Source organism: Pinus tabuliformis, chromosome 9 (genome assembly GCF_031772625.1).
Source record: "Pinus tabuliformis cultivar Carrire ecotype Pingquan chromosome 9, CPIR1, whole genome shotgun sequence".
NCBI classification, from domain to species: Eukaryota; Viridiplantae; Streptophyta; class Pinopsida; order Pinales; family Pinaceae; genus Pinus; species Pinus tabuliformis.
In genome coordinates, this window is record NC_142307.1 from 64,177,950 (window position 1) to 64,203,706 (window position 25,757).

Below are 25,757 nucleotides of genomic sequence, written 5' to 3' on the forward strand. Positions count from 1 at the left end.
ACACCAGATTTGGTGGATTCCAAGGAAAAAACCCCAAGATGGGGTTTGGTCAATTCTTCTTATTATTATGATACAGGGAACCGAAAAAAATTGAGTTGAGATTTGTGCTCTAGGGTTTGTGCGAGCTCCACGATCTCCCCTAGGTGCCTCTGGTTTTGGCCTTCGGGGCCCTGCGCACCATGGCGGATCCGCTTCAGCAAACCAGCGCCCGCTCCTCCAAGTATATGGTCTCTGGACGGCTGCCAGACCAAGCTTCATTCTTCACAAAGTTTGCCTCCAGCTCTGCCTTCTGTACACCACCAAGAGGAAGCTCTGACAAAGAAGAAACTATGCATCCACAGCAAAACGAGCTGCCAAAAAGGAATGAAGACACAGTGAAAAGATCAACCAAGGATACTCGAGCAGACAAGGGCAAGGCCACAGACACGCCCTTCCCTGCCAACGTCAATCCTTCACAATCTTAGGAGCAGCCGCAAGATCAGGGGAAAAAGACCAAGAATAATTGTAATCCCAAAGCCAAGAAAATCCCAAAACTAGAAATCCAGGACCCCGGGGTAGCTAAATATAGAGAATACATGCAGGAACACGCAGTTATATGCAAGTTCATGGGAATATGGCCAACTGAAAGAGCCCTGAACTGGTGGATTCAGAGCAAATGGACACCCAAAGGGGAGATTAGACTTTAGCTGGGCTCCAAAGGATTTTTCACAATCATCTTTGACCTCCTAGAAGATAGAGACAGAATTTTTGAAGGAGGACCCTATTTTTACAATTTAGTTGGTATATACATGAGATTCTGGAGGGAGAACTTCACACCGAAAAAAGAGGATTTCACTAGGGTTCCAGTCTAGGTACGCCTCTACTCCTTACCTACTGATTATTGGGCTCCTTCAGTCTTAAAAGGTATAGGAGACCAGCTGGGGGAGTACATCAAAATGTCTGAAGGCACCAGAACGGGTCACTATGTTTCCTACGCCCAAATCTGCGTATATATAGACGTCTCTAGTGCCCTGCCAGAAGAAATCAAATTAATCTTCAGGGATGAAGTCTGGCTACAAAGTATAGACTATGAACAAATTCCCTTCTGATGCAGAAAGTGTCACGAGCATGGGCATCTTTTTCGAGATTGTCCCATGAATAAAACCCCTCAAACGCAAGAGCAAGTAAATAAACAAAAAGACAGCGAAGGGTTCACCAAAGTAATCTCTAGGAACAAGAATAACAGGAAGAAAGCTATCCCCAAGAAGAACCTATACAAAGAAGCAAGCCAAAATCAATTCAAGGTACTGAACAGTAACCAAGAGCAAAGGAACCCTAACGAAATGATAGTAGATGAAGCAGGAGAGGAAGAAATGCACCCAGTAGACAGCGACCAAGATGAAAGGGATACAGGCAATACCAACAGAGGTAAAGAGCAGGCGCTAGAGGATACAGAAATGCAGCAAGTAGAAACAAAGGAAACACTAGAGGAAAATGCAATAGAGGAAGCTCTGCAGGGGGTAGACCTTGCAACAATTGCAGAGGAATGGAAACAAAAAGGAATAAATGCCATATCAGAACAATAGTTACAAAAAATCAAAGGAGCTTATCTCCTCCAGGAAGAATTAAAACTCAAAGCCCACCATCCAGCACAAGAAAGTACAGCTTCAAAAGGCATATTAGCCAACATCCCAGTGGAAGGACTCAACCTCAAAGGATCAAGCAGAAAGCGAGGACGAAAGACCACCAGTCAGCTCCTTCAAGAACTAGGAGCCAAGCTAATCAATGAAGGAAAGGTAAAGGCTCTAGCTCTATACCCATCTCCATGTCAATGAATTGCATCTCTTGGAATATTAGGGGACTTAACAGTCCTGGGAAAAAACGCATCTTAAAAAGCAGAGTCCTGTCTGATCATCCCGACATCCTCCTCATTCAAGAAACAAAACTGGACTCAACTCACCCTCCCCTCCTTCTCAACTCGTGCTTCAAGCCTTACAGCTCCTTGGCTAATACGACTACCGGCACGACGGGGGCATAATGACTTTTTGGAAAAATTCCAAACTCGACCTAATATCTTCTTTGGCCACTCACCATTCCTTAACAGTGATCCTGAGAATCATAGGCACCAACGAGACCATTAGTATAACCAATGTTTATGCCCCGCACAAGGTGATAGACCGTATCAAAATGCTCCAAATCATATCCAATCTCCTTGACCCTCTGCACCACCCCATCAAAATCATTGCAGGTGATTTCAATATGATAACTAACCTATCTGAAAAGAAAGGAGGAATCCGGAAGTTAGATAAGGACTCTGAGGCTTTCCTTGCCACCATTGAAAACCTCAACCTCATTGACATTCCCACTAGAAATGGCTTATTCACCTGGAATAACAGAAGAGGAGGAGACCGTCAAATAGCCTCCCGTTTAGACTGTTTCCTCCTATCTGAGGCAACCTATCTTACCTCCTGGGAAACGGAGGTGAGAATCCTTCCACAAGCAGGCTCTGATCACTAGCCTATCTCTCTCAAGATTCAAATTTCCATGACTCCAAAGAATAAGCCTTTTAGATTTGAGGCCTTCTGGTTGAATCACCCGGATTTCATGGAAAAAATGAAACAATGGTGGACTTACTCTCCCATCAGAACTAGAAACAAAATGTATACTTTCCAACAAAAGTTAAAACATATCAAAGAGGAAATCAAAAAATGGAACAAAGAAACATTTGGCAATATCATTACGGATAAAAAAAACTTGGAACACCAACTAGAACTTCTTCAACAAATTATAATTGAAGAAGGGCTAATGGAGACTAGTAAGCAAGAGGAACAACTACTACAACAAAGATGGGATGAAAGAGCCATTCAGGAAGAAAAGTTGTGGCAACAAAAATCCAGAATAAATTGGCTGAAATGTGGGGAAAGGAACACGGCCTTTTTTCCACAAAACAATGATACAGCATAGGAGGAAAAACAAATTCTGGCTCTAAAGAACCAAGAGGGTCATCTCATTCACTCTCAAGAGGAGTTGGAAACAGAGCTCATCAACTATTTCAGCTCTCTTCTCAAAGAGCCAAGGAATGATCAAGATCAGGATATCAAAAAGATCACCAAGAATATTCCCAAAATCCTCACGAAGGACCATAACAAAATGCTCCTAAGGAAAGTATCCCTCTAGGAAGTGGAAGATGTGTTCATGGGAATGCCCAATGGAAAAGCTCCAGGGCCGGATAGGTTCACTATTGATTTCTACAAAGCTTGTTGGTCTATCATAAAGTTGGATGTCCATACCCTAGTGGAGGAATCTAGAATTCAAAAGTTTGTCCTTAAAGCCCTCAACTCCACCTTTCTGACTCTAATACCCAAAGGAATCTCTGCGGATTCCTCGGACAAATTCAGGCCCATAGCCCTCTGCAATGTCATATACAAAATAATCTCCAAAGTTCTTGCCAATCGAATCAAAGTCATCCTCCCTCTCCTCATCTCCCACCAACAGTCTGGCTATGTGGAAGGAAGACAAATCATGGATAGCATCATCCTCTCTCATGAGCTTATTCATTCTCTCAAATCCCAAAAAATACCTAGTATGATGATTCAACTAGATATGTCAAAAGCCTTTGACAAAATTAGCTGGAACTATATGAGACAGATCTTGGATGCATTTGGCTTCCACAAAGAAAGCATCAAGTGGATCATGGCTATGGTGTCAGGAGCTTTCTTCTCCATCCTCGTGAATGGATCACCTTCGCAACCCTTCAATCCTACAAGGGGTATCAGGCAAGGGGATCCAATCTCTCCCTTCCTCTTTGTTATAATGGCGGAAGGGCTAAGTCGTTCTATCATTGTTGCCCTGCATGAAAATAAGCTCTCTAGTCTCCAGCCCCATGCCTCTGCCCCCCCTACAACTCACCAGCAATTTGTGGATGATACTCTTCTCATGGGCCTCCCATCCATCAAAGAGGCTTCCTCTTTCATGTCCATCCTGACGGACTTCTCTGCTACTTCTGGCACCTCCATCAATCCCCTTAAATCCAAGTTGTTTTTCTTTAACACTCCGCTGCCCATTTGTAGGAACATCGCCAGACTCCTAGCCATTCCTATTAGCTCTCTCCCCTCCACTTACCTTGGTGTTCCCCTTACAGATAGGCCTCTCTCCCGGACCACTTGGGAGAACCTAATAAACAAACTGGAGAAAATATTGGCCAATTGGACCTTCAGATCTCTAAATTTGGTTGGTCGTCTTATCCTAGTTAAATTTGTCCTTCAGGCCATCCCGCTTTACATGTACTCGGCTCTGGCAGCCCCAAAATTGATTTCAATCAAAATTAGAAACCTTCAGAAGACTTCTTATGGAGAGGAGCAGAGGTCAAACAGAAATGGGCTCTTGTAGCTTGGGAAAAATTTGCAAACCCAAAAAAGATGGTGGCCTCAGTCTTAGAGATATAGACCTCCTGGGAAAGGCCTTGGGAGCCAAAAACCTATGGAGATGGATTGCTAACCCCAACTCCCCTTGGGGTACCCTCTGGAAAGCAAAGTACACTCCCTCCTTAATGCAAGAGCAAATCATCAGGCTCAATGGAAACATCAAAGGTTCTGTCATCTGGAATCAAGCTTGGGAGAATAGGGACATCATTCAAAGACAGTTTCTAGGAAATAGGCAGCGAGAACAAGGCTCTTTTCTGGGAGGATGCCTAACAACAAAGGCTGGAACTTGATCAAGATCATTATCAACATATCAAGGCTGAAATGCAAAACAAAGGGAAGATCAAAGTCAACCAGTACTGGGGAAAAAGTGAAGAAAATGACAGATGGAGAAAGTGGATCAATCACGAGGAATGGACTCCCCATATGAACCCCCAAACCTGGTCGGACCTCTCCTCAGAGTTACAAAAAAGACAAATCCTCCATGACTTTGCTAAGGATAAACTTAGATGGGGGAAAAACTCAGCAAGACACTTCATCTTAAGCGAAGCCTACAGATACATAGCAAAGCACGACCAACTCCAACCAGATCTGAAATGGAATGCAATCTAGGATAGGAAGCACTGGCCGAAAATTTCTATCTTCCTTTGGTTAGTCATGCACAAAAAAGTTTTAACGTGGGACAATCTAAGAAGAAAAGGCTTTATTGGCCCCTCGAGATGCCCCCTCTGCCAACAAGAAGAAGAAACCCCCAATCATTTGTTAAATGTCTACCCTTTCGCATCCAATGTATGGAATTGGATTTCTTTGGTCTTTAAAAGCTCTGATCGGGACCCCTCTTCCATTCAAAGCACCATCATGAACTAGAGAACGGTCTTTTCCCCCCATCCTCTGGTTAACCGTGCATGGAATTTAATACCTGGTTTGATCTGCTGGGCTCTATGGAAGGAACGCAATGCGAGAATCTTTCGCGGCCTCTCCATCCAGGAGGAATTCATTATCGCGAAGATCAAAAGCGCACTTCGTGAAACAGTGACCTCTCTACCCACTCAGACTGTCAAAGCCCCTCCCACCCTCCGCGAAGTGAGAATTCTCTCAATGTTGGATCTCCTTCATATCAAGGTCCGCGAAGTCACTCCCCTCCCTAAGCATGATAATAAAAATAACACGTGGCGGCCGCCAGAGCAGGGGACTTTCAAGCTCAACTATGATGGCGCAACTAAAGGGAATCCAGGCCTAGCAGGTTTTGGAGGGGTCTTCCGAAACTCTAAAGGTGAGATAATCTGGATTTATGAGGGCAATATAGGTTCAACCACCAACAATGCCGCTGAACTTCATGCCCTGGAACATGGCATCGCCATAGCGCACAACCTAAACCTCAGTCCTCTAATAGTTGAAGGAGATTCCATGCTGGCTACCCAAATTGGCAAAAAACTTCAGCAAGGTATCGAGGTGGACAAGATCTCGGAAAATTGGTGCCTAAACAAAATAATACAACGAATCAAGCAGGGAATTGACAGCATGGCTGGCCTCCACTTTCAAGCAATCAGAAGGAAAGGAAATAAATTCACGGACAGACTGGCGAATGAGGGTACGGCTGGTACCCTACGCCTAAAGTCCCGAGCGTGGCAGGAATTGGAGGAAGGGGAACTCCATCAACAATGCGCATCAATCAATGAAGAAGATAACTACTCTACCGAACAATAACTGTTCGTGTACTTTTCATCATTACAAGATGGATTTTCTGCTCAATGAGAAGGACAGGTGGAGGACGCTTGAGTACGAACTCATCCTTGGCTTGCTTGTCTTCAGAGCCTGCGATGCCACCTCCCCTCTCCCTTGTGTGACCGTCATCTCTTAGTCTCATCCTCTCTGCTCTGCCATTACTCCTCCGCCCCTCCTCAAATCTCTACATGCTTCCCCTTCCGCCCCCTCTCCCTCATTCTGGTCTCCCTCCTCCTCCTAGCCTCTATAAATTCACCCCTCCCCCTTCTCCCTCTCATTCTTCTCACTACCTTTTCCCTCCTCAGTTTGCCCCTCGCTCTCTAGTTCCCCCTACATTCCTGTCCCTCAGTTTCTCTCATGGCTCCAAGGAATGGCTCCACCCCTAGTCCAAGTAGGGGAGGTGCACGCAGTCGCGCAGCCTCCCATTGGCAGTCCTTGGGCCCGGCCCCTACCACTCGCACGGAGACTGCTGCTAGGCATGCAGCTCTGTGCTAAGTGATGGTAGTTAATCCGGAAACTCAGCAGCGGATTTCAGACTTAGAGGCCCATGCCAATATTCTCCGAAGAGAGGTCACCACGGAGGAGGTCGACGCAGAATTTGCTTGGATTCCGGACCCTGCTCTCACCCGGGCGCGCGAAAACCTCTATGCGCGTACAATTGAAACATGGTGGCAAATGAAGACCATCATGGGGCTTGCTATGCAGGAACAAGAGGAGCGCTCCAAGACTCTGGAAACTAAGATTGACCGACTCACTAAAAAGTTTGTAGTGTATGTAGAAGCCATCCACCATTGCAGATTTATCACTCGGGACGCTCTGAATTATACTGTCATCAAGAAGAAGTCGACAACGAAGGCCCATTCAACCGCTGAAGGAGTCCCGAGCATCAAGAAAGAGGACCCTGGGGCCTCCATGAGTCGTCGGGTCATCACTTCGCAGCAGGAGGGAAGCTCTCAGGAGACTCCCATTCGTCTAGATGAGGATCGGCCCACCACCATCTAGGAGTGATGCAGTCAGTTTCCTTCATCGTTTTTCTTCTCATTGTTTTTCAACCGCCATAAGGCGTTCTTCTCCTTTCTCAACTTCTAATTTCTCAATTTTGAAATTGTTGTAATGAGAGTACCTCTCGGCTCCACTTTTGTACTTTGTTCCCTCTTTTGTCTGGGTAGTACTATAAATACAGCCTATGCTATGACCAGCACTAGCTTTTCGGCTGGGTCTTGTGTCGGGTTCTTTCCCACACAACCCTTTTTGTAATCTATCAGTTTACCAAGTAATATACTATCTTATTTACAAACAAAAAAAACTTCTTATTATTATATCAAATGTTCAGCGGAGAGAAAGTACAAAAAGTCAAAGCTGACTTGCCAAATCAAATTCAAAACAGCCCTGTCAAATTTGCAATCAAATTCAGCCCTAACGAAAAAGTCAATGCTTGTCAAAGTAGCAGCAAAATGTCCTTAAAGCAGCTCGGTCATACCCAGTCAAACTCGGCCTAAACAGGAGGTCAAAGTCAACCCAAAACGGTCCCAAAGTCAGTAGTCAAACTCTGTCATGAAGTTTGCAGTCAACCTGTAATTTATCTCTACAGTCAAAGTGCTCATAACATCTCGATTTCTATCCCAAAGAGTGTGGCTTGCCCAAACATAAAACTACCCAAGAGATCGAACTCAAAATCTTCCTGGAAAGCCAAAGTCAACACTAGTCAAACTGCAGGAAAGACTGAAATTTTCGGCCCTGTAATTTTGTTTGAAATTCGTCCTCCTTGCCACACGTGTGAGAGAAAGAATATGCCCAATAGCTATACGAACCAATGAGAGAAGGAGAGAGAAGAATGTGTGAGTGATGATAATGCCAAATGAGGTGAGAGGTCACTTATATTTATACAAGTCATTGAGGGTGAAGTGACATGACTCTTAGGCTTCATGAGGCTACATGATGATGTGGCCAACCTTGACAATTTACACATGTGGGCATAAATTCAAAAACACATTTCTACTTGTCCAAATTTGATGATCTTTAGACCAATTTTGGTTCTCTCGAAAAGAGGAATTCAATGCAATCATCATCTCCATCAAATGAGTTGTCTAAAGTGGAATTTAGCCCTTGTTGCCAATTTTAACATCTTTGTTATATGATGTAAATATGTGATGTGAGTTGCTACAACAACATGTGTATATGATCCAAGTTATACAAATTACTATAACCAAGATCCAACATACTACAACATCTAACTAAAGATCCAAGACTCTTCTTATCAATAATCCAAAGTTTATTCTTAATGGTTCTATGTTGCAAGTTCACTCTTAAGGATGCGAGTTTCTCCCTTGAATACAAGACTCTGAAATGTATGGTTTGCATTCTGATGTGTACGAAGGTGTGATGATGTGAAATCTTGAACGCATAATATCGAAGGCATGACAATATGTTCTGGGTTCTCTTCTCTGCTCTTGATCCACGATCTGAGTTAAGACTGAGTTCTTTCCAAGACATTAAAATGATATGCATAAACAATGATGTATGTCACCTCCTCCAAAGACTAGCAGTAATTCTGAGACATATTAAGAGAATAATACGAAGCAATACAAAACACCTTGATCTAGATGACTCAACAATGAAAAACAAAGCCCTAACGAGAGAGCCAAAGGTTTAGTGATCTCACAAAATCCAAAATTTACAAATAGTTCAGAGATCAAAACTACAGTGGACTGTCATATAGTTTATGTGAAAAGATTCGGCAGACAGATTGCATGCATATTCAAATTGAAGGAAGCATGGTTGGTTGGAAAGAAATTATACCTTTGGAAGCAATCCTTGAACTCGACATCTCTGGAAGAGCAGCAAGAAGATCATGGCATCTTGAAGAAACCTTTGCAGCAGACTTCTTATAATCTTGGAGGACTAAGGGATGTAATTCTTGAGGTACATATAATTGCTTTATCCATATAAGGTCTAACCTAATTTGGATTAGGATTTTTTGGATTTCCATTAGGGTTTTTAATCTTCATATTGTTGGAGGTTGTTGACAACTAAGTTCTTGTAAAACATAGTTGGTATTGGTAAACCCTAAAAAGAAACCCTAACCCCATTCTATTCTAGTTTTTGGTCTCTAAGGCTTGTAGGTAGTCTAAGGTGAAATGGCAACCCTTGTAAGGGTAGAATTGGATTTCAGGATCAAACCGTAGGATTGATGTTTATAAAGGTAATATCAAAAGTCTTAGGGTTTAAATCTAAAACTCTAGAAATTTCCCCTCTCTAAAGTATCCCTAAATTGTCAAAATCATAATCATGCTCTTGTACTTGTATATTTTACTTGGTAGTACTTGTCAATGAACGTTGCAAGTACTTATTGAAGGAAACAAAAAGATATGTTGATCTTATGAATAGAGGGAATGGTAACTTGGTAATCAAGTTGGATCCTTGGGCACTCTGATAAAAGTAGACTCATATGGAGAAGGACCATGAAGATGTCGATACTATGATGGTAAGAGGAAGCCCTTTCAAAGTTTGTAGAAGAAGCCTCAAGGTATGTGTAAAATTCCAAGATTTGTAGCAGGTCCCCATCATATGAGCAGGTACGATCATTTTGTCTTTAAAATCTATTTATGGTAATGATTCTCTCACCTCTAGGGTTTTGCTATAAAAACATGAAAATTTGTATGTTTTATAGATTAAGTCAACCCTTATCTTTCATGAAACCCTAGCTTTTTACAGTTTGGTGATGATGACAAGGGTTTATGACAAAACCCTAGTAGAAGTTGACATAAGATCCTAGGGCATGAAAGTGAAACAAATGCTTCCGCAATGGTTGAAACCCTAACAAGGTAAGGATTTTGGATATCTAAGGTTTAATTTCTTATTTAAAGTTTTGATAACCCTAGATTGATAAAGATAATTTAATGCTCTTGTGCATATATATTTGTGCTTGGTTATACTTGTTGATGAGATTTGAAGATACATAGTTTTCAAGAGGTTGTAAAGTTGTATGTCTACCTCATACTTGATGATGACTTTATGATGATGTTGAGCATGATGGAAAGAGGAAACTATAAGAACCCTAATGACATTGAAGTTTACATTCATGGTTGAAAGATAACCTTGTTGCCATATAAAGATAAGAGGAATGATGTTTTGAAAGGTTGAAGTTCTTCGATGACATGATGATGCAAAAGAAAGAGCTTGTGTAGCTGGAAGAACAAAGTTGTTGATGATGGACTTATCTCCCTAGTTGAGAGGGAGGACATGATTCTTTGCTTCATGTGTCATGCACTAGGCCAAGACTAACAGTCGTACGTCTAGTGAAGGCCATGAAGAGAGAATGAGATCGGAGAATAGCTAAAGCACTATTAGTGGTTAGTTTTGATGTGTCGTGAATAAGATTTGGATGTTTTGAATAGTGTTGAGGTTGAGTATGGTGTTGCTTGAGAGGTTGGAAAAGGAAGCTTTCATCGAGATTTGTTTGGATATTATAAGCAGCATCAGAATGGTTGAGGACCCCAGATTTTATGCTAGCATATTGATAGTAAGAACCAATATATTGGAAGTTTGATATTGGTTGGGGTTGTGAGGCTACAGTATGATTCTGATGGATGAACAAGTAGTTGATGTGTTGATCTCTCCCTGAGAAGTTTGAATATTTGATAAGTGTGCTTAGATTGGTGGATATCTCTGATTTGGTTAAGAGGGAGAGATGAGTACCTTAGGTTACGTGCATGTATGATGGTAATTGGGAGGACATCTTGGCCTAGTTGGTATTGAGATCTCAGTTATAGTTTGGCCTTGATGATGTCTAGATCCCTGTGTGGTAGGGTATCTTGGTCTTGATAATATGGAGCTTTGTTTTAGTGATGATACCTTGACCTAGATGATACCTAGATCCCTGTGAGGGTTGGTGTCTTGGCATAAAGGCCTAGATTGTATCTATATCCAGTTGGATTGATACCAAGGTTGTAGCTTGATGGTACCTATAGTGGCAAGCTGCCTTGATGACACCTTAGTCCCTGTTGGATTGATACCTTGGGAGTTTTTGGCCTTGATGGTATCTAGCATTGTATATGTTGTTGTATTCTTCTTGGAACACTCCAAATTGAGGTCATCCTTGTACCGGTTGAACAATTATAAATACCTCCCTAGTTAAGATGGAGTGTTGAAAATGTTACTAGTATCGATCTTCATAATTGTTGTTTAGCTCTTGACATAATGTGATTCTTATGTATTTGTAAAGAGAAGAAAAAAATTTATTATAAAGATCAAAATTAGAATTATTTATAAGCATGGGTTTCATGTTTTATTTATTTTGTTTATAGGTCAAAGCACCCATTGAGTGTTTTTAGGTTTGTGTCATAAGTCATAGTCCTAGTCATCATGTATTAGACCCTTTCTGGGTTCTTTATGTAAAGAAAGAAAAATATTTTTGTGTCAAAAATGAGTTTTATCCCTCCTCCACCAAGTCGGCTTCTTCATCTATCAAAGTCGGCCTCATGAAGAAATTTTATCCCTCTTGGAGACTATAAATATATGGTGACTTCGATCTATTGTGATATAATCCAATCAAGGAATTCAATCTGCAACTCATGTGGAAAAAGAAGTGTGAAAAAGACTAATAAAGAGAAGGAAAAACTCAAGGAAAAGAAAGTTATCTTATCAAGTCTTGAAGAAACAAAATCCTACTATTCTGGCTCACACGTGCGAGAAAAATCTGAAGCATAGGAACAGATGGCAGGGCCAAAGGTACAGGTCATAGTTGCAGAGATAAGGACGGCCAAGACATTGTTTGGAGCAGATTTAAGTTGACTTTGGATGGTCAAAGGCTTGTTGACTTGTGCATATTTATCTTGATGAAGGAAGAATGGTTGGAAGGTTGACTTGGTGGATGGAGGAGGAATGGTTGGAAAGCTAACTTGGTGGATGGAGGAGGTCTTGTTGTTGGTCTAATGGTCTTGATTGTCTCATTTGATTTGGTTCTTAAAGAAGAGAAAAAAAATGGGTTTTCTGCTAGGAGAGGGGTTTTGCCCTAGCTAAGAGTCTACATACTGTGTCACTTGTTGTCTTGATCTTCATGCTTTTGGTTTTGATAGTTGCTTGATGATAAGAAGATAAAAGAAGATAATAAGAATTCAAATATATCAAAAGTAATTATCAAGATATGAAAATCTTTCTACCTTTCTGATTTTCTAACAAGGCCTCCCTCTATCCTCCCTGAAAAAATTGTAGAACCTTTACTTCTCAATTTAAGATTACATTTTGGAACTTCCAGAGAATTGTTTCACTTAGACCTTCTTGAATTCTTTGTTCCCTATTCAAGTTTATAGATTTTCCCAAAAAATGAGTTCTCTTCTATAGGTGACCCCCCTAACCAAAATATTAGAATAAGAGGAGGAGGATTTGGGGTTTTTTATCCCAACGAAACTAGGTACCAAAATTACTCAAATGTTCTTCCGCCTTGCTCTCTTCACCTAAACCATGAGTCCTAAAACACAATTTATAAGAAATGTTAGTTTTTGCAAGGGATAATAGTTTTTTTTACTTACCTGTTTGGTTTGAGCTCTCCATTCTTTTGATAGAAGCTTCCAACATATAGGTCTTGTGTATGACTAAATCTAAGGAATGTTGAGGATCTATAAAAGGTGATCCCCATGAGGAGATTGGAACCACGTTATCCATAGTCATTACCACGAACTTAGTGGTCTATTTGCCCCCCGTCAATTATTCTTCAATATAACTCAATTGCTTCTTCTTGGCCCAAAATTTCCCTTTGGTAGGATATGTGTAACTCGCTGCTAAATACCCATATATATGAATTGCATTGAAAAGGCATTCCCTTAGGGTTGATGGTATGGTAAAATGATTTAGAACCTCTTCCAATTACCATAGACTCTATTAAACCCCCTTTCAGGTTCATTCCCACAAGAATTTGAGCCATCCCCATGTACCCTAAGTAAATATATGACTTACCAACCTCTTAATTTCTATGAACAGTTTTCAACTAATACTACTAGGAAGAGGTTAAATTTGATGGGTATTCACCAATATTTTCCTTATTTAACTATCAAATACTACCCATTTTAAAATTCGTCAATGATGACAATTACTTAATTTTTAAAACTGTTAATTTGATGAGTGACTTGAAAATTTAATCGTATCCAGATTCCACACACACACATAGCAAATTCCAACTAAAATCACAAAAAATAAAAGAAGCTAGTGATTCTGCTAGTTGAGCCTCCATGATAAGCATCGCACTTTGCGGCACCCACAATATGAAGACTTCAAGATGAAACTCCAAGATAAGCATAGAATGCCTCAACACTACTGAGACTTCAAGGTAAGTATAGACTCACCCATACTGGGCCTTTGGACTTGTTAGAAAAAACTTGTCTCCGTCTTCACTCGCATCATGTAATCTTGTACATTAGATACTTGAGCCTAAAGCCTGAGGCCTAAAGGTTGAGACTCACACATCATGTCCACACCCATAGGCCATTGGTATGTTATATAAAACACTAACCTATGGGGATAGAGTAATCAAATTAAGTAGTTTTTTTAGTTATCCAATAGAAATAATGGAACTAACATTTCTTGTTTGTCTAGCTGAAATAGTGGTTTTCCGTTTGATTTTTGAGAGTTTTATGTAGTTTTTTTAGTGTTGGTACACTAGTAACAAATCTTGGTTTTTATAAAATTTATCTATTTATTAGTTTGATTAGAAAACAAATATATTTTGTGGATGGATATGTAAATCTCAAATGTGTGGTTACCAAGGCTATGATGTGTTCAATACATTCATACTTGAATCTGAACACTAGTGGGTTTGGGCCGTTTATGTGCCAGCACACTAGCGGGAGAGCTCTATTCTTCTTACTTGTTAAAAGATTATGAATTTCTTCAAAATACATGCTTTATATAATATTATTGCTTTAAATGTTAGAATTCTCCCAAACTCCTATTTAAAAGTGGCTTAAAACTTATTTTATTATTTGGAGACCCTCATTCAATCCAACTTATCACATGAAAAATTGAGATTGATGGTTCCTCTTTAAAATACATTAGAGTTAATGGATTTGACCAAGTTAGTTCAAAACTTTTCAAGAATGGTTTAACATAATTTGTAAAATCTTTAAAATTACATATACACTAAATAGTGGCAATAGGAATGACAAAGATTGAATATATTTCATCTTTCAAAATAATATAAAACATATACTTGGATGAAATGTATTTTATGATCAAACAAGAATTAAAAAATTTACTGAAAAGATATAACACAAAACTTATATTAAAAAAAAAAACAAACATCACAACAAGAAATTGACGAACACACATAATACATAATAGTTAAACCATAAGTAAAAACACAAATCAAACATCATACCAAGGGCAATTTTAAATAGAAACCTGTCATAAAAAAATTACTTTACAGGTAGAAATGCCAGTGAAATTTATACCTTGGCCAAACTGAAAAAAGCACCAATTGAATTGTTTGTGCATCAAATTCCAATACCATTGATTAAGGAATGGGGTTGTATTCCCTAATTCTAACGCTTATTGAGTACTGTAACTTCATCCCCGGACCTAAAAGTCCAAACCATCCATCGTTTAACCAAAATTATACAGCAAGGAGAGTGACCTACCACTGGAGTGAGATTTTCATTCCCCCATTCCATCAGGGTATAACCACCCATCATTCTTCCTCGGAAATGGCCAACAATAGCCAGGATCGTCTTTCATCTTGATGAATTTATGATGCTCTTCCTCATTTGATTTTCCTCATTCAAAGCCTCAAAACATTGAAGCCCTACACCTTCAGGGTTGTTTGAACACTGATAAGTCCATTACGGTATAACTATCCATTCTTCTTTGTCAGAAATGGCCAACAATAGCCAGGTCCACCAAATCCAATATTTCATTTAACTTTTTATTTCTCCTGGGGGCAAATTGACAGGATCCTCTTTCTTCTTAAGGCATTTATGATGTTTTTCCTCACTCGAAGCCTCAAAACATTGAAGCCCTAGACCTTCAGGGTTGTTTTAACACTGATAAGTTAATAATCGAGGCTCTGATGAGACCTGCATCTGAATCTCGCCTGTCATTTCCTTCCTTACCAAGGAATGGTACCTCCCATGATCTGATAGTCAAATAAGATGGAGATATAGTAAATGATTCACCATTTGATAACAGTAAATTCTCATCTGGACCTCTGCATTGGACTAAAGTCCCAACATCTAGAAAGTCTGTCCATATGTACTGCTGAGGGGGAACCCTACCTCACATCGAAATCCCTTTACCACTTGTGCCGTCAGCCCGCTGCGTGAAGGAACGTCAACCTTTTTACGATCCCTGGATAGATGTTTAACTAGCTCTCCAATTATCTCCATGGTTTCATCCCTCGACAGGGTAAATCCGGGATGGTGGTGTAAACAATGTATCAAACAGAAATCCAGGTGGTCTGATCAATCGGGATAGACTAGATTTTGTTGGCTTGCCAGTGGATTGTGAGAGAAAATCCAACTCCCGCTCCTCCCTGTTTTGGGGAAGCACATTCGTGAGATTAACTTTCTTTTATGATGTCGATTAATAAAAATCCAAGATTATAATTGAATAATTTTCTTTTATTAGATCGATTAATAATAATTTAAGATTATTAAATAAATAAATAATATTAAATTTGAGAAGTTTTAAAATATTTTATTTTTAATTAATATTATATTTTCATGAATAAACTTGTTAATAGGATCCAGAATACATAGTGATAGGTGTACTTTTAAAGACTATGTGATGTGAAGGTTACTCGTTCGAAATTCTATGGATAAAAATCCAACCATGTTAAGGGTTGTTGTGGTGCAATTTTGGAATGATTTTGATGGCCCACACAACTTAGCAAACCAAAAAATAAATATTTCATAAATAAACTTGTAGCATGTAATTAATTAAAAAAATGGTGTTTAGTTTTTTTTATTTTTTAAATGTTTTTTAAATTTATAAGATTATGTCAACAATGGGACTTAAAGTCGTTATAAAAATATACTTATATGAACTCAATGTATCATATATATATATGCATGTATGTGTGTATGTGTCAATTGGGTTTACCCATGAGATGTAGACCAATTGATTTGCGTAGGGTTTAGTCCCCACCAAGTCATTAGTTCAAATCTCATGGGAGGGGTTGAGGATGGGAGCCTCATTTGGGGAAATTAAACTATCCCAAGGGGCATTCAAGCTTGACCTTATAATCCTAGTGATAGTATCTCACTGGTGGGCAAATAGTTTTTTCATCCAACATTTGGGCTAGCTCCGACATAGGCTCAGTCTACTTCAAAAAAAATATATATAGCCCACAAGGTGTATAATAGATGGAGACGAGGTGTTCTATTAAATAACTCCGTGGTGAAATCCAATCATGCTAAGATTGGTGTGGCCCATGTTGGGTGCAATCCCCGGGTGATTTTGACAACTTAGATGCCCCTGGGTCGTGACTACTCAAGGAGCAAGTTAGATATGTGAGTCATCTTAAGGCTCACATTATTTAACAAACACACACACACACACACACATATATATATATATGTTTTGTCCATTACATCAAAGTTCATCGTGTCACTTGTGGGAATTGAACCTGGGTCGGGGGATCCCACTCATTCCTCCCAACCACTCGAGATAAACCCAATTCATATGTGTGTGTGTGTAGTCTAACTAATACATGAAACAACCCTTTTTCAAGATTTTTTCCTAGTCAATTTTGTCCAAAATCATGTAAAGATTTTTAAGAATCATAAGTTTTAAGTGTATAATTTGCAAAGTTGAAATTCTTCGTCATCTTTTCATGATATTGAATTCATTGATGCATTCAAAAGTGCAAAAGTACATTTTAAACAGTAATATATATATATATATATATATATATATATATATATATATATATATATATATATATATATATATATATATAATCCCTGAGGATTAGCTCAATTGGTCAAGTCCCCATCATTAAAGCACCTTTGTCATTGAGAGGTCACTAGTTCAATTCTCTCAACACTCTCATGGTCAAGGCGGGTGCGATCCCCAAGTGATATTAGTGGCTTAGATGCCCCTAGGTCGCGACTACTCAAGCCGCAAGTTAGGCATGTCAGTGATCTTTAGGCTCACATTATTTAACAAATATATATATATGGAATATATATGTTTTGTCCATTACATCAAAGTTCATCATGTCACTTGTGGGAATTAAACCTGGGTTAGGGGATCCCAATCATTCCTCCCAACCACTCGAGATAAACCCAATTCATATGTGTGTGTGTGTGTAGTTTAACTAATAGATGAAACAACCCTTTTTCGATCATTTTTTCTAGTCAATTTTGTCCAAAATCATGTAAAGATTTTTAAGAATCATAAGTTTAAGTGTTTAATTGAGGATGGGAGCCTCCTTTGGGGAAATTAAACTATCCCAAGGGACATCCAAGCTCAGTCGAGCTTCTCATAATCCTGGTGATAGTATCCCACTGGTGGGCAAATCATTCTTCCATCCAACATTGGGGTTGACCCCGACATAGGCTCAGCCTAGTTCGAAAAAAAAAGTTTATATATATATATATATATATATACAAGGCGTATAATAGATGGAGACAAGGTGTTCTATTAAGGCAATCTGTGGTGAAAAGGTCACCGGTTTGAAACCTCATGGGCAAAAATCCAGCCATGCTAAGATTGGTGTGGCCCATGTTGGGTGCGATCGCCAAGTGATTTTGACGGCTTAGATGGGTCGCGACTACTCAAGCCACAAGTTAGGCATGTCAATCATCTTAAGACTCACATTATCGGGCGTTACCTTGATAGAGCGGAACCAAAACAATAATAGTTCTCATGCATAAAGATCTACATTGAGGTTAACTTAGAGCAGGGACTATCCTCAGAGATCATTCTCTCACAGGGGGAGTGGAGCTTAGTCCAGGCATTAGACTACAAGCAGATCCCATTTAAATGCAAAAGTTGCCATGACTACGGACACTTTTCTCATGATTGCAAGAAAAACAAAGATCAAACTGGTGATGGCCTCGCTTCCTCCCATTAGGAGCAATGGAAAACTCTGTAACAAGGTGGAAATAAAGGCAAAGGTGGCTCCAAAAATGTTAACGCTTCAAAGAAAAATATAGCTTCCTCTTTGATGAATCCTTTCAATGTATTATCTCAAGGTGAGCTTGAAGCTATTGTCCCTACAACAGAAAATGAAGAAAATATCATGGAGGAGGACCCAATGGAAGACCTTCAAATGGATAACCAAGTTCATGAGTCCACCATGGATAGACCATCCAAATTTCCTCTAAATCATATGACATTGGCCCCCTTTGATGGAAAAGGGAAAACTCCTCAGCACCACAATAATGAGACTCAAGGAACTGGAGATGAAATAAGTCAAGTCCTTACCAAAAGTGCCAAAAAGAAGTTGAAATGGTCTAGCAATTTGTCTAGTCTGGGAACAGAAAGCCTCAAAGTAAAAGGAAGGCCCACAAATAAGGAGGCAAGGAAGGTTGAAGCGGAGCAAAATATCAAGCTCGGAAATCAATCCTAAATCACTAAGATATTAAAAAATGTAAGCAATAGAGAACAAGGCAACACCAAATAAGGAGGCAAGGAAGGTTGAAGCGGAGCAAAATATCAAGCTGGGAAATCAATCCTAAATCACTAAGATATTAAAAAATGTAAGCAATAGAGAACAAGGCAACACCAATCCGGAGGAGGTAATTCATTCGCCTTGAAATCTAAATGAAAGCAATTTCTTTGAATGTAAGGGGTCTAAGAAACCCCTCTAAGTCCCAGACAATAAATGATTTAATAAGAATGGAAAAGCCTCAAGTCTTATTCTTACAGTAGACTAAGTTGGTGGAAGAAGAGATATTAGTCCAACAAAAAATGTTTTGGAATAAAAGCATCGAGATAGCTCAAAGCTCCATTGGAGCTTCTAGTGGTCTATCTATCCTTTGGTTGAATTCCAATCTTAGGTTGATATGTAGCACCAAGTCAAAGTTCTCGAATTCCACCTAGAAGTGTCTCAATTAAATTATTAGCCTATTTTTTTTAATATTTCCTAAGTCTAAACTTAGTAAATTTGTTAATTAATTAGAATTAATTGAGATAGGGTGTAAATCATATAGAAACTCACATGAATCGACTGGGAAATAATATGGGCCCTTGATTAAGTTTTAATGTTGGTCGTTGGAGGTCCAAAAGAAGATTATAAGAAGAAGTCGATGGGTAGATGGAGAAGACACTTGTGGAGACACAAAGATAGATTTCATTCGGAAGTTCGATTTTCCAAAGGCAGTAGCTGGAAGAGTTCAAGCTTCAAAAGGAAGCAGGGACGGAAAGGGGTAGGGATAGTGAAGCCAGAGGAAGAATTCCAGATCTGGTGAGTGCATTTGCAGAGAGGCCAAAATTTCTCCAGGAAGTTATGCAGAAGCTTCAAAGGGTAGTTTGATTTGTTAAAGGAAGAAGACGTTTTCAGTTCCTGAGGGCCGTAGAAGTGTTTTCCCAATTAGTAGTAGGAAGGGCGGCTTGATTTCTAGTTGTTCCAAGTAGAGCGAGTACAGGTAGCACGAGTGCGGGAAATGCGAGTGCAGGCAGCGCAAGTGCGGCCTGAGCAAGTAGCAGATTGCACCAAGGTGACGCAGAAGCTATGCAAGACTAGGTGGACGACTTCATTTTCAATGGCAATCAAGTGTCAGGATTGTTCGAAGTGAGGGTAATTTCCCTCAAGAATTATTTTCTGGTATTTTCTCTACAAAATTGCCAATTTTTAGCATCCAGATTGTACTCAAAATTTCATTGTTGCTTAATAATATAAAACCCTCAGATGTTGCACTTGTTTTCCCAAGTTGGGTTTTTCTGGGGACATTTGTCCAAAAATAACTGTGTTGATTATTATATGTGTGTGCTAGCATTTCTCAGTTACCAATGTTATTATTTTCTGCAGTTTTATTTGTGAAGGTTGTAGTGTGATATATTTGATATTTGTCGTAGCAAATAAATTCTTAAATTAATTAACAAATAGAATAATTAATTCCAGTTGTTGCAATAGGATTTCAGACTTGAAATTTTCACATGGTAACAAAGTGAGATTGATCAGGAGGGAAGCTCAGAAGTGAAAGATAGAAATCATCCAGATTCAGAGGGATTCTGGTAGCATGATTTCCAAATTTGTGTAGAAGTTAGCTTAGCAGATCGAACTATTGGGAAAAGGGTTAGATTTTTCAGTGTAGGTGGCAAGAAAAATTCACAGAGCCTAGGAGTAGTTCCAGCAGACAGTAGCGAAGCTGAAAAGAAGTTCTGGTGAAGCAAATCAGATTTTTGCTGAGCAAATTCCTTTCTTGGATGCATAAGGGTTTTGCAACAGTAAAATCAACATCGGGTGGAAGAGAAAGAGCATACACAGAGGGAAATTTCTCTCAGGGGATCTCGACTTTGTAGAGATCTAATTTTTTGAGTTGCAAAGTGGCAATATTTGTTGGTAGATCTTCTCACTCCATAAGGGAGTGTGCGTAGTAGATCCAGCAGCCAAGCAAAAGGAAAGAGGGAGTTTTCGACTAGAATCGAGATGGCCACATCTAGGCTTAGATATCAAGACAGATTAGATGGTGCCTCCACCTATTTCATTTGGAATGCCAAAATGTCTTTTCTTCTTGATGAGCATGCTCTAAAGACCTATGCAGAAAATGTGGTAGTAGTACCCCAGGATGTGGATCATTAAAAGGAGTACAAAAAGGAAATGGCGAAGGCGAAACAGATGATCTTGGATGGAGTTCGAGATCATATGGTCTCACATGTAGCTGGAAATAATACTACCAAGGAGATGTGGGATGGTCTCTCCATGTTATATCAAAGTTGTTTCGAGTAGCAAAAGATGTTTCTCTATGAGAAGTTGAGAAGCATCAAGATGCAAAAGGGTGAGGGCATGGATCCCTTCCTCACTAAGATTCAGGAGGTCCAAGATCAACTATAAGTTGTTGGGGAGGTGCCCCAACCCACAGAGCTTGTATGGTTAGCACTGAATAGTGTCTCGGAGGACTAGAAAGTGTTTGTCCAAAGTATAGTGGGCAAAGACACTTTGCCTGGATGGGACATGATGTACGATGATCTACAACAGGAGGAGTTGAGGTGAGCTCTAGTAAAGAGAACCATCAGCAGCAATAGCAGTAAGGATGTGAACACTGTGAAGGAAGGGGAAAATGTGGCACTAACATTGTTAAGAAACCAGCTCAAGAAAAGATAGAACAGATAGATCAACGCCTTATAATTCAGCCTCTTTGAGGGGGCAACCTCCTTTACATTACATAAATGAACAATTCTTGGATGATACAAATGAAAAGACCTCCTTTCTATATATAGGAGTCTAAGGGGTTATAACATAATCAGAGCCCACATAACAATAATAATGTAAGGTCACAATAATAACAATAGTGGGCTTCTATGGGGCACAATAGTAACAATATGGGCACTACATGGGTACATCAATAGAATAAGTGGGTTATACTAATAACAATAAGGGGTTACACTAGTAGTATAGGGGCCTAACAAACATCCAAAGGTCCCAATCAAGGATAGGGGGAGAATAAGAAGAAGAAGGATTTGTCAAAGGTCAAGTGCTTCAGATGTGGTGAGCTTGGCCATTACAATGCAAAATGTCCTCGCAGGAAGAAGGACAAGCAGGAGAAGCAAGACTAGGCGACAACTTCTATTGAGATAGACAAGTTGTCCTCCATGCTAGAGGAAGAGTTTGCTATGTTTGTATTTATACCTCCAAGAGAGAGGTGGGGCAACATGGAGTTGTAGTTCAAGAGTTGCAGATATTTGGCCAAAAGGGTCCATTGAGGAGTCCACCTCATGGATTTTTACTTGGCTATGGGGGCCAACAATATTTAGTAGCATAATGGATCAATGTCAGTGATGCAATTAGATTACTCGAGTGACAGTTGCAGACTAGTGGCAGTCAGGTGTTGAGGAGAGCAAAGTGGCATAGTGTACAGTCAGCATCAACATAAATTCTTCAATAGGCAATACAATAGTTAGTAGCAGTAAGGATTCGAGATATAAATGCAACATACAGAGTTGATTTAGTATTTAGGATGCTTCTCAGTTGCAGTTGTGCAGTTGCAACAACAAAAAATGTGAGGGAGTTACAGTGCAGATGTAGAGTTGGAAGTAGTATAGTAATGTCAGCAGCAACACAGATGCAACATTAGAGTTACACTATGGTTGGTGGGTAGTGGAAGACAGTCATAGTGGCCAAACATCAACAACTAGATAGAGGGTGTTACAAAGAAAGGGTGTTGTAACAGTGGTGCAACACTAGAACACCTTCCTCACTAAGAGGGAGTGCTAGTTTTGAAGCATCAAAGGTATTCTTATCTCAAAACTTTTTGGAGAGGCTAAAACACATGAGTTCTACATAACCTAGAAATCGTTTCTAGAAACTCCACCTAGAAGTGTCTCAATTAGATTATTAACCTATTTTTTTAATACTTCCTAAGTCTAAACTTAGGAAATATAGTTAATTAATCAAAACCAATTGAGATTCAAAATCTAGTTTTGCAACATTCATCCCACCCATACTCTACGCAATCTATCAGACTCTCTCTTTTCCCTTTTGTATCTTCTCTATTACTTCCAATGATCGTGGAAATTCCAATAGAGCAAACCACAATTGTGATCCTTCTTCCATAATATCTTGACACTTGTAATCATATGCAACCAAATTATGGTATTATTCCTTAGTGCATTGTTCCAAGTCTTTGTGCTTTCTCTCCTCTAGCGGTGTTGACAATTTCTACTATGCCAAGATATATTTCACTTGTGTTTTTAAGCCCTTAATGGCTTTGCCAATTTTTATGACCAACCACGCATTTGATACACCAATTTTGACAGTATCGGCCACCACCTCCATGTAAACTTGTTCTAATGTTGTGCGTCATTTCACCTTGTTGTTTGTTTCCAATATTTGTGTCTATTGTAGTTGTTCCTTCTCACACCACATAGATTCTTACGTTGCTTTCACTTGGTCCAATTCTTCAACCATCGCCACCACCATTGCTTGCAATTCTTGTTCGGCACTTTGTTGCAAATGGTGTAGATTATCCACAGTTAAATGAGAGAGCACCAAGTTAACATGCATAGAAGTTGTTGTGCACTGTTGAATCTCTTCGCCAAGAAACTTCACAACATTCGCAGATATTTGTAGTGTTCACTTGTCTCCCAGCCATGGTGAAGGCACCTACATCATAGTGGTTATGTTTTGATTTTTGTTGTGGTCTGCAATGTCGAACTTGTCCTATCGCTTAACTTTATCACCTGTTTTTACAAGTTGTCCACTGGAAGCCTTTCCTCTCATTGTTATGTGGTTGTGTCACCATCCATCCAGGTATCAACCATTGTTGATTGGAAATGCTCCCAACATTGCACGTTGCACACCCCTGCGCCCATACCGCGCAGAACCTTTCTAGTGCATAGTGTTCCTCCACATTGCACAATGTTCTTATCTTGCGACAACACAACCCTTCTATTTCCAATAAAAAGTTGTTAACTGCTACAAAAATACTCTAACAACAATCTACTACTCAATTTTTAAAAAATTCCACAACGTGTGAAATACTTTATTTACGTACAAGGGCAAGGTTCTTCTTGTATTTTTATGCCTGGTGCGCAAGAGATCGATTGTCCCTATACAACTTCAAGTGACTCCCATTGAAAAATCCTTCTTTTAATGTGCTATCTAGGTTTTCCAACTACATAGGTCTTGCATCAGTCACTTGCTTGATCACATACCGTCCCAAACAATGCATCTGAAATTTGCATGGGTGCTTCAAAAAATTGCTAGCATACAACAACACCAAGTCTCTAGATTGAAACATCTTTTGTTTGATCCTCATGTTGTGCCATGTTATTTCTATGGCTTTCTATATATCTTGATGAAACCTGGCTACTACGCAGTCTTCCTCCAGTAGTAGTAATTCCTACAACCCTTTTTCCATTACGCCAGGTTCCACCAACTTTGTAGTTGTTGTAATGCGTAGACTAGGTACTAGAAACTCCATGGGCATCATTGCTTCCTGCCCATATACCAATTGTAAATGCATCTGACCTATGAACTTCTTGCACATGGTCGTATGTGTTGTTTGGAAAAATAATGGGGGGGGGGGGGGGGGGTGGGGAGTTAGTATTTTGATTCACTTTAAACTTTTCATTTCATATTCTGATTTCTATACACTATTTTCATTCATGCAATAAGGTTATGTACACGACTTTAGTAAAGGAAAACAACCTATATCTAGCTAACTAACTTTTCATATATTTAATCATATGTTCATCTTTAACCAGTGCATCATTACTTCATTATTCATTAATTAAACAGTAACCATGAGCAGTAAGAACATAATAAAAAATTACACATAAGCAACACAACACATGAGAACACCAATATTTTTAGGTGGAAACCCAAGGTGGGAGAAAACCATTATTGTTGTTGTCTTTTTCTTCTTCTTCTATTACAAAGAAAACTTCTTACAATCTTGTACTGGTGCAGACTCTCACTAGCACGCATGCACCTACTTGCAGAAGGCCGCAACCTTATCTCGTTCTCCAGCACCCACTGGAAAGGAGATACAACCCCCTACTCTCGTTTACCAGCTCCTACCGGAAGGGAGCTCCTAGGCCCTGAACAAATTTACCAGTTATTACTAGAAGGAAGCTTCAAGTACCTTACTGAAGACTCCAACTCTCAGCATCTTTGTGGACCATGTTTCTTAATATTTCATATTGGATCCACCTGACTCAAAACATCAAACTTGTAGGCCACCTTTCATTATATTTTCAGGCTGGACCCACTTCCAACATCAAGCCCAAACCAAGTAACGATTCTGAAACCAAATTTTGAATCAACTAAATCACTATAACATCATCAAACCAATCACTAAATCTCATCCAAATATTGCAACCAAAACAAATCCATAACATATATAATTTATCAGATCATACCAACCATTCATCAATAAACCATACATTGTTCACCATCACAGAAACACAATGTTGTTCCTACAAATCTTGATTAGATATACATTAGCTTGTATACACTAATGTTATGAAGTAGACCCACGTATATATGTGCTTCCTATGTATCATACTTACGTACAAATCTCAAATCACTGACAACTAAATATGAATCACTGTATTATGGAAACCACCACTGAATCATGTACTGAATCAATCACGGATCACTTAACCAATTACAGATCACCAAACTTTAGCATCATTACTGATCAATATTCAAATCAAGAACAACCAACCTAATCAACATTTCCAAACAAAGATATTCATGTCCAAGACTTCATTCACAAACAACAACAAATAAACCAAACATCAACTGTAAACATCAAGCATCATTTCAAACCCTAGTTTGTATATGTTACTTCCACAAGTCATATATGCACATGTATGTGCTTACCATACACAACACCCACGTACAAATCTTCACATACTAAAACATTTCACATAATAGATACACGACCTTACAAGGATGAATCTGTGTATGTATGTGACTATTACCAAACACATGTGCGTACAGATTTGAAAACTTTCGCTGCAAACATA

General features: G+C 39.4%; 1 long non-coding RNA gene across 3 annotated transcripts in view; it reads right to left on the reverse strand.

Moving 5' to 3' along the window:
- Positions 1-15,677, reverse strand: part of LOC149147125 (uncharacterized) — a 37,143-nt gene extending 21,466 nt beyond the window's left edge. For 2 of the 3 annotated variants that reach the window (XR_016263140.1, XR_016263139.1), the window contains exon 1: positions 14,570-15,677. This is a non-coding gene — a long non-coding RNA (uncharacterized LOC149147125). The remainder of the gene's footprint in view (positions 1-14,569) is intronic. The other variant, XR_016263138.1, reaches the window with a different exon arrangement.
- Between the last annotated feature and the right edge of the window lie 10,080 nt (positions 15,678-25,757).